The 13,287-nt window shown below is 41.8% G+C and overlaps 1 protein-coding gene across 5 annotated transcripts in view; it reads right to left on the bottom strand.

The window, feature by feature from the left end:
- The window catches only part of Dgo (ankyrin repeat domain containing protein 6 diego), a 279,288-nt gene that overhangs the window by 258,995 nt on the left and 7,006 nt on the right, over nt 1-13,287 (bottom strand). The gene's annotated exons all lie outside the window — the stretch shown is intronic.

The following is a 13,287-nucleotide window of genomic DNA, read 5'->3' as shown; positions in this document are numbered from 1 at the left end:
GGATTTATCGTCCTTACCCTCGTTTCGACCGTCGTTTCGACATCGAATTATCTAATTATCTAATCGCGCTTGTTAACCCCGTGTTGCCGTTCCCGGTACGACAGATTTATTGGAATCGTGAAAGGAGCTCCCCGAGAGACGATCGATCCTCGATCCTCGATCATAGGAATTCGCGCGTTTACGTGGCTGTTGCTGCTCTCGCGCGCACCGAGAGATCGCGAGGAACGAATGGATTTTTACTTTTAAAATCTCTCTCTAACTCGCGCGCTTCGTAGTACACAAGATCGTGCGCGCTCGCACCGATACGAAGAAACGGACTTGGAATCAACGCGTATGCAAAGCATGGAGGGGCACTAATCAAAGAGCGTGGCGGCGCGTAAGAGAGTTTTCTCGAACACGCCGCGGGTCGTGCAACTTGAACGATCATTTTTACACCATTAAACGAACGACGCGCGAGAATTGCGTCTCTCTTATTTCTTCGACGCGAGCGCGAATCATCCCGGTGGTTGGTTATTTGCTTCTTGCGAGGAGGACAGGGAGGATTTCAAGAGATGTGTGTCGACGGGGGTAATTTTTTTTTTCTTCCACGATTCGGTACTTCGGGGTGTAAACACGTGTCTCTAGAGGGTGGATAGATAAGTGTTTTTTCTCCTATTTTATCGCGTATCTTTAAAGATACTACTGTGGTTGGGTTGCATCAATTTGTAGAAATAGTAAAGTGTAATTTTCTTTGCGTAAACTATTGGTATTCCAACTACTTATGTTTCGATATAAGATATTGGTACGAAAGAAGAGAAAGGAAGAAAGAGGACTCATCGGTGAGGCATTTTTACAGGTCCTGCCTTATACGCCGAGATATTGGGAACTCGGTAAAGGATCGTATATATACCGATCGGAGCTAGTACGAGAACTTGCGGGAAACGATCAGCGGTCGGTCTCCCTCTGGTGGCAAACGTGGAAAGTACCGCCCAGGTATTCCAATTATTCTTTTATACGAAAAATATTGCCAATCCAATTGTTCTTTTACACGAAAAACATAGCCAATCGTATTATTCTTTTATACGAAAAACATTGCCAATCCAATCGTTCTTTTGTACAAAAAACATTTTACATCGTTTTATATTACAATTGACATTTATAGAACACACTATAATTGATATTTTGTAGAACACGATCAGTTCGAACATTTCAAAACATTGCAAAAGACGCAATGCCCGAAAAATAATAATTCTCAAAGTATCCGCGTTCCTCCAGAACTGAAATACGTTTGTACGGTGAAAATATCCCGGCGAGTGGGTTTCCGTGGAACCCCGCGGTAAAAAGAAACACGACCGGTGTCGCGCATTCCGCAAAACGCGAGTACACCACCGCGTGCGCGTGGTTCGCCAACAAAAGACGAAAGTCGCGGCCTTTGGTAAAAACATCTCGGTGGTACACGAGCACGGAATATTCATTCCGATTTCACGCAGACGCGCTCGCACTCGGTCCGGGTCTCGGTCTCGTGCTCGCCCCGCCGTTCTCGGAAGGAAAAAGGAAGCCGAGAGGCAAGTACGCACAAAGACGGAGCGTTAAAGGAGACGGTGGTAAAACGAGGAGATGCCGAGATAGGGGAAGCGTAGGAGAAAGGGAAAAGGAAAAAGAGAGGAACCTTGCCGATGTTGGAACGAGAGAGAGACAGGGGACAGAGGGAGGGACGGAAAAAGAAAAAAAGAGAAAGAGAAAAAAAGAAAAAGGAGAAAACGTATGCGCAACATCGAGACCCCCTGGATACGTGTTTGCTTAGCACTTTTGGCCCGAGAGGAAACAAGCGTAGGAAGGCTGTCCGGCGCAAAGTTTACGGCCACGGAATAAATTATCGTCGGTTTCGTGCGTTCCTTCGAAATTCACCGTACAACATACTCGCGAGCGAGCGAGACCGCGTAGATGTAATGGTTACGCGGGTTATAACGCATCGAGCAACAAAGGAAACGGTGAATCATAAAATCCGATACGCGCCCCGAAAGGATAACGCGTGCGTCGCGGTCTTGTTTAAATTCGAGCGAATCGATGGGAAATATCGCGGTTCCCTCGTCGTCCCTCGTACCTAGAGGTAATTAACCCTTTGAGGGACGAATAATAACCGGTCGAAGCATATGGTGTCCCTGTATGGTGGTTATTTTTTCGATAGGAATATCGTTCGAGTGAATTTTCACGATGGAACGTACAAAGCGCAAGTAAGTTGCAGTTGTAATTCTTTTACCAAGAATTAAATAGTGTAGAGAGTTATTTTCGATATTGGACGCATGTACGCGTTCATGGTCCACATAGATAGTTTTCTCTAAATATTAATATGGAAGATATAGTTGTGAAAGGATTAAGAGAAAGAGAGAGAGTACTCGAACGAAATCATTAGAGTACAGAGGGTGGTTGGGTCGAGACTGACCCAGAAGAGTGAACCCAGAAGAGTGAACCCAGAAGAGTGAACCCAGAAGGTGCTTTCTTAAGAACCGTTAGATACACCAGGAAGTATTTTAAATAAATTCTACATAATTTTGTAGAAAAAATATAGCGCACGTCGTTACGAAAAAGTATGTGAGAAAGTTATTTTTGTCAAAAGCCATGATATTCGAGATAGCGTTGGGGGATGTAACTTCTTCTTTTTTTTTAAGAAGATGTACCTTTCATTTGCGACCACTCTGCAAACTTAAGTACTTTTATCAATATCGAAGATAGGGGGAGAGGCACTTTGCGATTATTGCTTACGAGAGAGTCATGCGTTACATTTTCACATGTGCTGATATGAGTATCCGTAAATGTAACCGTGGCGAGGGCCCGTGTTTGAAAGTCGAAGAGCAAAGAATGATTAACCGGTGCAGTGTTTCTCAAACTTTTCCGATCGCTGCGTGTAACCACCAGCCTCGTCCATCGAGCATATTTTATCGTCCAGGCCACGAAAACCACCCCCAAAATATAAAATCGTAGATTCGTGGGTCTTTGCAGTCATCGCGTAGATCCGAAACGACCCGACTCGCCAGTCGCATCGGTTCGCGGACGAGATTCACTTCGATCGCGAGAAAAACGTTACTCGAGATAAGTAACGTTAAACGGAGAACATCGTTCCGAATTTTATTCGTCGAAAAATTTGTACACTCTTGAAACCATACGTAGTCTCTCGGGAAACAAACGTTCACGTTCGTTTCGAAATTTTCTCGCTCTCGAAACGTTACCGAGACTCCCAGGAAAGATAAAAATCGTTTCCCCGAAACGTTATCTAAACTCTCTCCGAGAAGATGGAAATCATTTTTTTTTGTTTCGAAATTAGCTCTCGGAGCAACGAGTAGATTCTCAAGAAAGATGGTAATCGAGTTCAGGGATTTTTAAATTACAAAATTTTTCCTTTCTAGCCGGTACAATTTCGTGGGAACGATGTCGAACAGTTGCTCTCGAGATGGCGAAAAATCGACGACGGTGACAGGGAATACGTAAATTTCTCAAAGGAAATGGTACGCTTTGATTCCGTTTGGAAAAATGGTCCGCGAATCTCCAAATACGCGTTACCCTTGAATATGGGGTTCTACTGCAATGTTCGTCGACAGGTAGAACTGTTACCAACAACCTAATATATCCCCGGTTATTTCTCATCCTCTCCAAATACATTTTCAAATCGTGTTTATGCGAAACGAGCGAAGGACGCGAATAAAACCGCACGAGGTGGAGAGCGAGAAAGAAATATACGCCTTTCTTGGCACGAAGAAGTAATTTGTCACGTCCGAGATTAAGAAGTCGGTGATACTGAGCACACTTAAGAAATGTGCGATGTCACCGCGTATCGTAGATACGAAACCGCAAGGAGGATTTAGGGTCCTGCTATCGCCTCGGAAGACGACGGTGTACAGCAAGACGTGTAATGCGCCGTTTCCTACGGTAGGATTATTCTTTTTTTCTCTCTCTCTCTCTCTCTCTCTCTCTCTCTCTCTCTTTCCTTTATTTCTTTTTTCTTTTCTCTCGTTCTCGTCCGTTTCCTCGAGGCCGTGGTGGGCAGACCGGTCCGCTGAAAGTCGACCGAGGTGTTGCACTCAAAAACGAACATCTCGGCGTTGTTTGTCGCGGTCGGCTCGAAACTCCGATTAGAAGGTTCTAAATTTCGTTCTTTGTCCATAGATATTCGAAATTCCAAGCACATGAACGCTACTATCAGTTTTCGATATGAAAGAAACAGAATCTCGAACGTTTCGTACTGTTCTTACTGATCTTATTTCGCGATTGAAACGGTCCATTGTATTCGTTTGTTGAAATTAATCTTTATGATAAAAATAAATGTAAAAATATGTAATTAAGAATTATTATTGTAAAAATATTTGTGTAATTAAAAACTGTGAGCTTGTATTCTTTTCTTGTACGAACTGTTAATTGTGTAGTCTCGAAAGTCTATACCCTAGGAATTGAAATGTTACAAATACGATAAAGGAACAGAGGGTATTGTAAGGAAAAAAAAATATTGTAAGATCAAATAAAGAAACGTAAGGTATTGTAGGGAGACAGAAAGATCGTAAGATCGAATAAAGAAGCGTAGAGTATTACAGGGAGAAAGAAAGATCAGTCCTGGAAGGAACTAAGAATAGTATTGGATCAGACGCTATGGTCAGACATCGTAAGGACCGCGTCTAAGCAAAAATTATTTCAGTGTCCACGTTCTACTTACTCGTGGCATCGTGTGCTAGAGATTGATCTTTCTTCGTACATAATAAGGATCGAAGTGTACAAAGTTGCTATTATTGCACGAGTTAATATTTTATCGATGCACCCAATGTAAACACACTGCCGTAGCGTCTTGCGTAATATTAAAAAATGGGACCAATTATCGGTACGTAGAACAGAGAAGAGAATTTATTTCTCAGGACTCGTCGAACCCAATGTTTTTCTTAAAAGAAGAAAGAATGATTTTCATTTTCACAGGTATGTACTATATACCGGTCAATGTTTACTCTCTTTTCGAAGAGATAATTGCTATTGTAAATAGGTACAAATAATAAGAGTAATTATAAAAAAAAACTTTCAATCGAGATTCATCCCCGAAGCTTCGAAATTATCTCCGATAAGCGTTCTCGAGCCACGATAATTCGCTCGCCAATCTTCGAAATGATAAATAGCCGCGTCGGGGCACGACATGCAAATATAATGTTCGCCCCGTTAAATTGATTTATCGACAGCTCGGGAAACGAGTTCCGAAAAATGCCCGTCGTTTTCCCGAACGAACTGGAGCGCAACATTCAATGCCAACGATTACATTTTTCCTACACATTGACGCTATAAAATATTACATCGTAGATCAGAAACAAACAGCGACAAGTATTTTCAATTTCCGTGTTTCTTTTTTTTTTCTTTTACGTAGAAACGACGACGTGCGAACGAAAGTGTAAGCATAATCGAAATATTTGTGTTCATCGATTAACCCTGGCCGTTTAAACGAAAGGAAACGTTGAAGAAATTACCTACACTTTTATTTATCAAAGCTTCTTTCCGTAAAGTACGCTCGTCTCGTTCAAAATTTGATTTTTCCATATTAAAAGAACGTTACACGAACACGAAGGAAATATTGCACATTGTGAATCGTGATACGTAAATATTCTTTAGAAAAAGACGAAAAGCTTACGAATTGCGAGCATTTTCAGTTTCGTTCTTCCAGAGATCAATTATCCATTTGTTTCGATTTCTGCGCAATATGACGCGAGTATCGACACTTCCACTATAGTTCACAGTGTACAAGTTCCCCCACCATCGTCACTATCAATCTTCTTCGCTGTTCTTGGCCAATAGCGACCACGGTTGCGATGGTGGGGGAACTGTAGGCCCGTAACCTGGAGTGGGGATGTAAGCGTTCGTTCGTCTTCTTCTCGCATTCGAACGGTACGTATTGTTGATAATAAATCGCAACCAAATACACGTTTCTCTCAACGAAATACACGATCGTGGTATCGTCGTTCATTTCGGCATACGTACACAGTGAACGAACAGTTGCACGAATCCCACCTCTCTGAAGAACACCGTACCTGTAGTCGAGACAGTGTAGTCTAAAGACAGTGCTCCAAATTTTTGAACGTTAGTGTACCCGTAGAATGTTTTCTAAACCGTGGTCCTCGTTGAAATTAATTATTTTCCTAGGAACGAATTCCGTGGCTGGTCGACAGTGCCGTAGCCTGGATAAACTCGAACTGGTCGCATTCTAGAAACGAGTTTCGGGACACGACATTGAAAGCAATCTTGCTTTTGATACGTTGGGCCCAGATCGCATCTTAAACGCTGTGTACGCCCGGAACGTTGCGGCATCTTGCCATTTAACATCTATTCCGGGATTCTGTGAACCGGCGGACACGGTTGCACACGTCCCCGAATACCGATTCTAGTGCCGCGATTAGGCTAATTAATGTACGAGACAAGAATGTACACACGCGTGACGAGATATTAGATAAATGGCTCCGGTACTACTATCCGCTACCAGGAAATTTTCCGCTCGAGTACCTTTCGGGCCCGTGGCCTTAGCGCCGTTTTACGGTCCCCTGACGTCGCTGAAACGATCAACCGAATCGATCACGCGAGATCATCGATGGAAGGGAAAAAAGTTGATCGCGAGCGTTCTCGTCGAACGTTCTACGCGTGGCGTCTTCTCAATTTCGGGACTCACCTCAAGAGTCGATCGTAGGCCCAAAAAAACGATGGAAAGTGTTCGTACGCACGAGTGTCGTGCTCGTCTTCGTTCACTGGATAAAGTGCGATACGTTTACGAGGATCACTCTGAAACTTGCAATACTTTATAAGAACGATCCACGTTACCTGGATTCGATGAATATTATCTGTTTACTTTTACGAAAGATATTCAACACGGCCATCTTTCTTTGCAGAAAATATTCAACATGGTCATCCTTCTTTGCAGAAAATATTCAACGTGACCACCATCCGTAAAGATTGTCGGATAACACCGAATTCGCTGTATCTCATGAATAAGGATAAACAGGACGTAAGTTTCTACGAACTTTTTCCGTCTCAGAAAGTCGTTGATCACGGTTATTCTCTCGATGATTCCCACCGTTTCCTAAATTTACCGGAAACCTTGTACCCTTCTAAACCGTGGTACAGTGGTGTCTCTCGTGGACATTAAAAGTGATCACCTTTAGCAAAGGTAGTTAAATAACACAGAATTCGTCGTATCTCGTGAACAAGGACAAATAGGACGTATGTTTATAGGAACATTTTTCATCTTTCTCGGGTAATACAGTTGTCTCCTGGAGTAGATAGCACAAATCACGAGACACACTGTATAATGCAACGAGAGAAGCAGATACAATCTCTCTCTCTCTTGCTCGCTCTTTCTTTCGGTCTTCGCTGGCGTTAACGCGAACAGCCATTATCACTTGTACGTAATTTATTATTACGGCGCGTGGAATAATTTATGCTCCTTTTATGTTACCGACGCAGTGTCGACGGCGTTAGATTAATGACAAATTTCTTGTAATGCGACCATGCCGGGATCGGTGTTGCTTAGTAACAAGATCGAGAAGCATCGAAACGCTTCTAATGTCTTTATAATCATTTGATATCAATTAACGTCGACAATTCACTCCGGATAATAACACAGGGTGCGCGTTCTTATCAATTTTTCACCGTGTGCAATTTCTCCGATTTTATTGCGCTTGTTCAGCAAAGACGCGTGCAACCGTCGAAATTAATTACTTTGCACGGTCTCTTTGAAATTCGTTGGAACAGTTTAATATCTTTTCAATGTAACGAGATTAAACGTCGCGTTCCAACCGATAGAAGATTCGAGCCCGGGAAGAAAAATCTGGTATTTTGGTGCTTACGTCTATGTAAATTTAGAAATTCAAATTTCGTGATTTATAATAGCGAATACGCGCTTAACACCTTGACCGTCGCGACGCGGGATACACGTACACATGTGTAGATACAACGCTAACGTTTCGGTTAACGTGGCGCCATTTTTTAATCAATATACGAGCAACGCTACGGAGAAATTCAATTATGGAAAATGAATAAATTTTTCACAAATTGTGACTCTGTCGCGGGACTCTTCGTAGGTTTGTTTACTTGTGCGAGTTAAGAAGACGGAGTCGAAAATTCTTCAGCTTGCAACAAGTACGTTGTTAATTTTCTTTCGCTAAATATTTGAAAAGAGATTGATATTATTCAAAAGCAACGAAACACACCTCTCGAAGGCTGGATTTGAAATTATCCAAATTATGAATGATCCATTGTATCGATAAATAAATCGATTTGAACGTCATCTCGTCGATAGCATGACATTGCTATAAATTACGTCCGTTTACATCGAACGTGACGACACATACTTTATGTATATTATATATCGATTGGATAAATATTTACATAAAAGTACAATTCAGAGCCGCTTCTAACTCGATGTTACTCGTAAGCAACGACGTACATCGTTCGAAGACTCGACTTGGAATTGTCCATAAATAATCGATCTTGTTGATAAACATCTCGACGAGAAGTCAGTCTGAACGTCATCCCGTCGAAAGCAAATCATTGCTGTAAATCACGTCCACGTAAATCGTACTCGACGACACACATTGCGTATATATGTATATTGTTTAGAAAAATATTTGCGCAAAGGTAGACTTCTATTTAAAGTTCGGTCGCTCTTTCGACTCGATATTATTCAAAACCAACGAAGTACGTCGTTTGAGGGGTGGACTTGTAATTGTTCATAAATAATCGTTCTCGTTGATAAATATCTAGACAAAAAGTCGTTCTGGACGTTATCTGGTCGGAAGCAAGGCATCGGTATAAATCACGTCCACTTAGATCGGACGTGACGATACATACTGTAAGTATATTGTTTGGATAAATATTTACATAAAGGTACGTTAATTCGATGTTTATTAATTCTTCGATTATAGGACGACGATGAGCCCCGGCTAATGCAAAACGCGTCTCGTGTTCGTACTCGTAGGGGAGTCGAGAACTCGAAACGACGTACAATGTATTACAAGATACGGAACACGGGCCGTCAATAACGTTAAATATATGCCTTGTATAAAATACGACGCCGCGGCTCTGTATTAGCCTGCTTATCAATCCGCACACGTGAACCCGGTGTGTCCTTGTCGGTGTCTCGGAATAATGAATTATCGTTACGAGCGCAATAACTCAAAATACTATGGACTTTCATCGTGGCTCCGTTCATCCCCGAAGCAAGTAGATAATAAAAGAGTCGAAGTCTAATTACTGGCTGTCCCTGCGCGCAAGGGTAGTAATAATAATCCGCTTCTACCTGCGGATACAAGTACGTAGGATCGGCGTGTGCACGGGGAATTAGTTATCGAACGACCTCGAGAAGAACCAGACGCAACCGAGGAATATTCAACGCGAATCGTTAGAATAAATAACGACGAAAGTTGCCCGTGGAATAACAAAACCAACGGACCAACGATTCTCTCCTGGTTTGTAATCGATATTTCGAATAACGTTCCATCCTTCGGTTTCGTCGACCTCCACCGATCGAGAACAAATACAGAAACGACGCTTATTCGCGAGTAATTTTACATTGGATTTCAATGATTCTGATCTTTAAAAATTGTCTCGAACATTTTTCGTCCTATCGATAACAACAACAAAAATTTCGTAACATAATAACGCGCGAGATTGAGGATAAAAAAAAACTACCCGAGATTGTTCCTCTTTCTCGCTGAACATCGTAAATTCAACGATCCTAAATTACCGAGACGTTTCATCGCCCTCGATTTGGACACGGGTCTCAACCGCGCAACTTTGTACAATTTTAAAGCCACGGGACCGTAAACTTCCATGTAGAAAAAGAACGTCCTTAATGGCGTGGCTTTCGTCCGAAGAATCGCATTTCACTGGATTCTTTTACGGTCGGTCCTACAGCCCGTTAGGATCGACGCGACCGATCGACTCGAGAATTGAGTCATCAGCAACGCTTAATTGATCCCGCTCCATTTGGTGCACCCGAGTCCCCAGCTACTCTGATCATGCGAGACAGACTAACGTAGCGTGTCTTGCGTGTAAACGTTAACGGCGACGGCGGTTTAAAAAGTAAAACAACGCCGCAATGAGAAACTTCCGCGCCAAAACACGAACAGGAAACAACAACGTCCACGATTCCCCCGCAACGAGTGTTTCAAACACGAATCATTACGAAACAATCGTCGCCACAAAATCCCCCCATCCGCTATCTTCTTTTTCATCCGAACGACTTTGTTCCGTTCTTTTCAACGAAAACAAAAATAACCTACCATGAAAAAGTACTACCATAAATATTCTTGACGCAAGGAAAGATCGAGCGTAAATAATTCTGGCTTGAAAAACATTACCGTAAAAAATCCTGGTACAAACAAAATTATAGCTTAGGAAAGTTCTGGCGCAAAAAAAAATCCTGGTATAAAAGTAGTTTTAACGTGAGAGATTCTAAGTTAAGAAAAGTCTACCGTAAAGAAGTTCCAGCGTGAAGAATTCTGGCTGAAAGAAGTTCCAGCGTGAAGAATTCTAGCTTAAAGAAGTTCCAGTGTGAAGAATTCTAATTTAAAAAATATATCATCGTAAAGAGTACCTAGCGTAAAGGATACTCTAACGCGAAGGATACTCAATTAAAAATATTCTATCAAAGGAATCCGAATGTAAACAAATTTCTAGAGCAAAGAAATCCTATATTCTCAAGTTTTAGATTAATAACAGCACACCGAGTACCGCGCCTCTGTACCGTTACACGCGGTTCTTTCTACGCCAATGCGTTGGTTATCCTTTTCCCCTTTTCGCACGACACTTTTTCACCTTACTCTTTTACACGCGCAATATCGTCGCCGTAAAGTATCGTTGCATTTATCCTACGCTTTCCCGTAAGACCGATTTTAATAAAACTTTTCGCGTACGTAAAGCACAATGGCGTACACATAGAGAGATTCTTTTGCCCGGAAATTTCTCCAAGACGATGAAATCGAGTCTCAAAAGTTTCAATGTTACTTTTATTCCTTTGATGCAACCTTCTCGTGACTTTTTCACAACGGAACGACGGATCGCTGGAACTGAACATTTTTCATACGAAAAATATTGTATTTGAAAAATCGAAAAGAAAATGGCACCGATTTCGACCAATTTCAAAACGATCGAAGAACTTGCAACAACTTTGATTTTCTTCGTAACTTCGTAATCGTGGGAGATAACTGAAAGAATTTTATAAAAAAAAAAAATGAAGAAACGTTGAATTGTCATTTAAAAACATTTTTTGCAAACTTTTATTGTACCCGTACTAGCAGGCCAGGGGGAATTTTCTTCTAATCTAGTGGATAGTTTTTTGATACAGTGTAGCCAACACGGGTCCTCGTTCGCCTCGCAGGAAGTCGCCAGGGAAATATCGGGTACTCGTTACTTCTGAATCGCTCGCTGATGCATTGCGGCGAAATTTGCGAGACACTCTGTATCGCATTCACCCGGTACAATCGCGATAATATATCTGCGCGTTGCGAACGCGAACGTTACGCTCCGCGCCGTGGCTCACGGTACCAAAGCCACGCGGAATTCGCTAGAATTTATTCTCCCTCCAAGGCCGTCCTTTTTAGCTCATCGGGCATAAATCCAATCCTGATACGGTGATTTATTATGCCGTTATACTCTTTGACTCCTCCCGCTCGCGGTTCATTGCGCTAATTGCGACACATAAAGAATCACGTCGACCAAACTTTATGGCACCTAACTGTCCGTCGCTACGAAGCCGTATTTCACGTTCAAGTGTGACTCCTCGAGTTTCTTTCTTTTTACTTTTTTTTTTTAAACTCTCTCGCATTACGCACCCCAACGAGAAGATAAATACAAGGTTACGAATAGAATTTTAATACAAAAAAAAAGTCCACTTCTTGCAAATGCAACGAATACTCAATAAGACGTACTTACTGTACACGGGTAAACTCTTATCGCAATTTTTAATCGATTTTGTTTATCATTCACGAATTTAATCGTTGCGTCGATGCAAGTAGTGTCTTTTTCTCTTTTTCTTTTCGTTTCGATTGTTTAATATACGCTACATATATATATCTGTGAACCAATGATACTTCGTCCCGTTTGAATAAATAAATATTGTTCGATGATACGTGTACGTTAAAAATATAATACATTTACCTAAGATCTTGCACAGCTTTCTTATTTCAACGAACCACGAGGACTTGATCTATAGGAAAATATTCTCGGTAGACGCACGACGCTAGTTCTCTCGATGGTCGAAGACCAACTGCTGTGAGTGTTGGAACAAGGATATTGGAAGACTGCGAAGATCACGAAAGTACGCGGATCGGGTAAATACGGTCGACCCTTTGCGTCCTGTGAGAGAAACTGCGTTGTCGCGTACTCGCGTACACACCGTATCGAAAATTGAGGACAAACTTTCGAGGCACGTAAATATCGCACTAATGATACTTGAACGTATGTTTACCGAGACTTATTTACTTGTTTCGACAAATAACAATGCACGTTCTGAAACCGGGAGACTTTCTTCTGTAAATTGCGGATGTAAATTGCCCTAATTTTTCAACATCTCTTTGTGTCATTTTTCAATTCAAGTTCAACCTTCGGAACTTTCTCTAAAACGTTCTTTCCGATATTGAATTTCAGTACTGTACAGTATCGATACTGTTTCGATACTCTTTCGATACTGTTTCGATACTGTTTCGATACTGTTTCGATACTGTTTCGATACTGTTTCGATACAGTTTCGATACTGTTTCGATACTGTTTCGATACTGTTTCGATACTGTTTCGATACTGTTTCGATATTGTTTCGATACTGTTTCGATACTGTTTCGATACTGTTTCGATACTGTTTGAATTTTAATACTGTTTCGATACTGTTCGAGTTTCAATACTGTTCAGTATCGATACTGTTTCGATATTGTTTGAATTTCAATACTGTTCAGAATCGATACTGTTCCGACACTGTTTGAATTTCAATACCGTACAATATCGATACTGTTTCGATACCGTTTGAGTTTCAATACTGTTCAGTATCGATACTGTTCCGATACTGTTTGAATTTCGATACTGTACAGTATCGATACCACCCGAACGGTATCACCCGGTATCCTCGAAGCGCGTCTCTCTCTAAACGCCACGCACACAATCACGGTCAACGCTATCGTTAATTATCGGTGCTCCTTCGACCGATAAAGAGTCACGTATACGGTCGTACACGTGCCAGCGCAGCGTTGCTCTGAAACAAAGACCTCAAACCTCCTCCGACCGGTCACCGGAAAAGCTTAACGGATC

This window comes from Ptiloglossa arizonensis, chromosome 3, assembly GCF_051014685.1.
Source record: "Ptiloglossa arizonensis isolate GNS036 chromosome 3, iyPtiAriz1_principal, whole genome shotgun sequence".
In the NCBI taxonomy this organism is placed as follows: Eukaryota; Metazoa; Arthropoda; class Insecta; order Hymenoptera; family Colletidae; genus Ptiloglossa; species Ptiloglossa arizonensis.
Note: the sequence above shows the minus strand (reverse complement) of the source record. Positions and strands in the feature narration are given on the sequence as shown.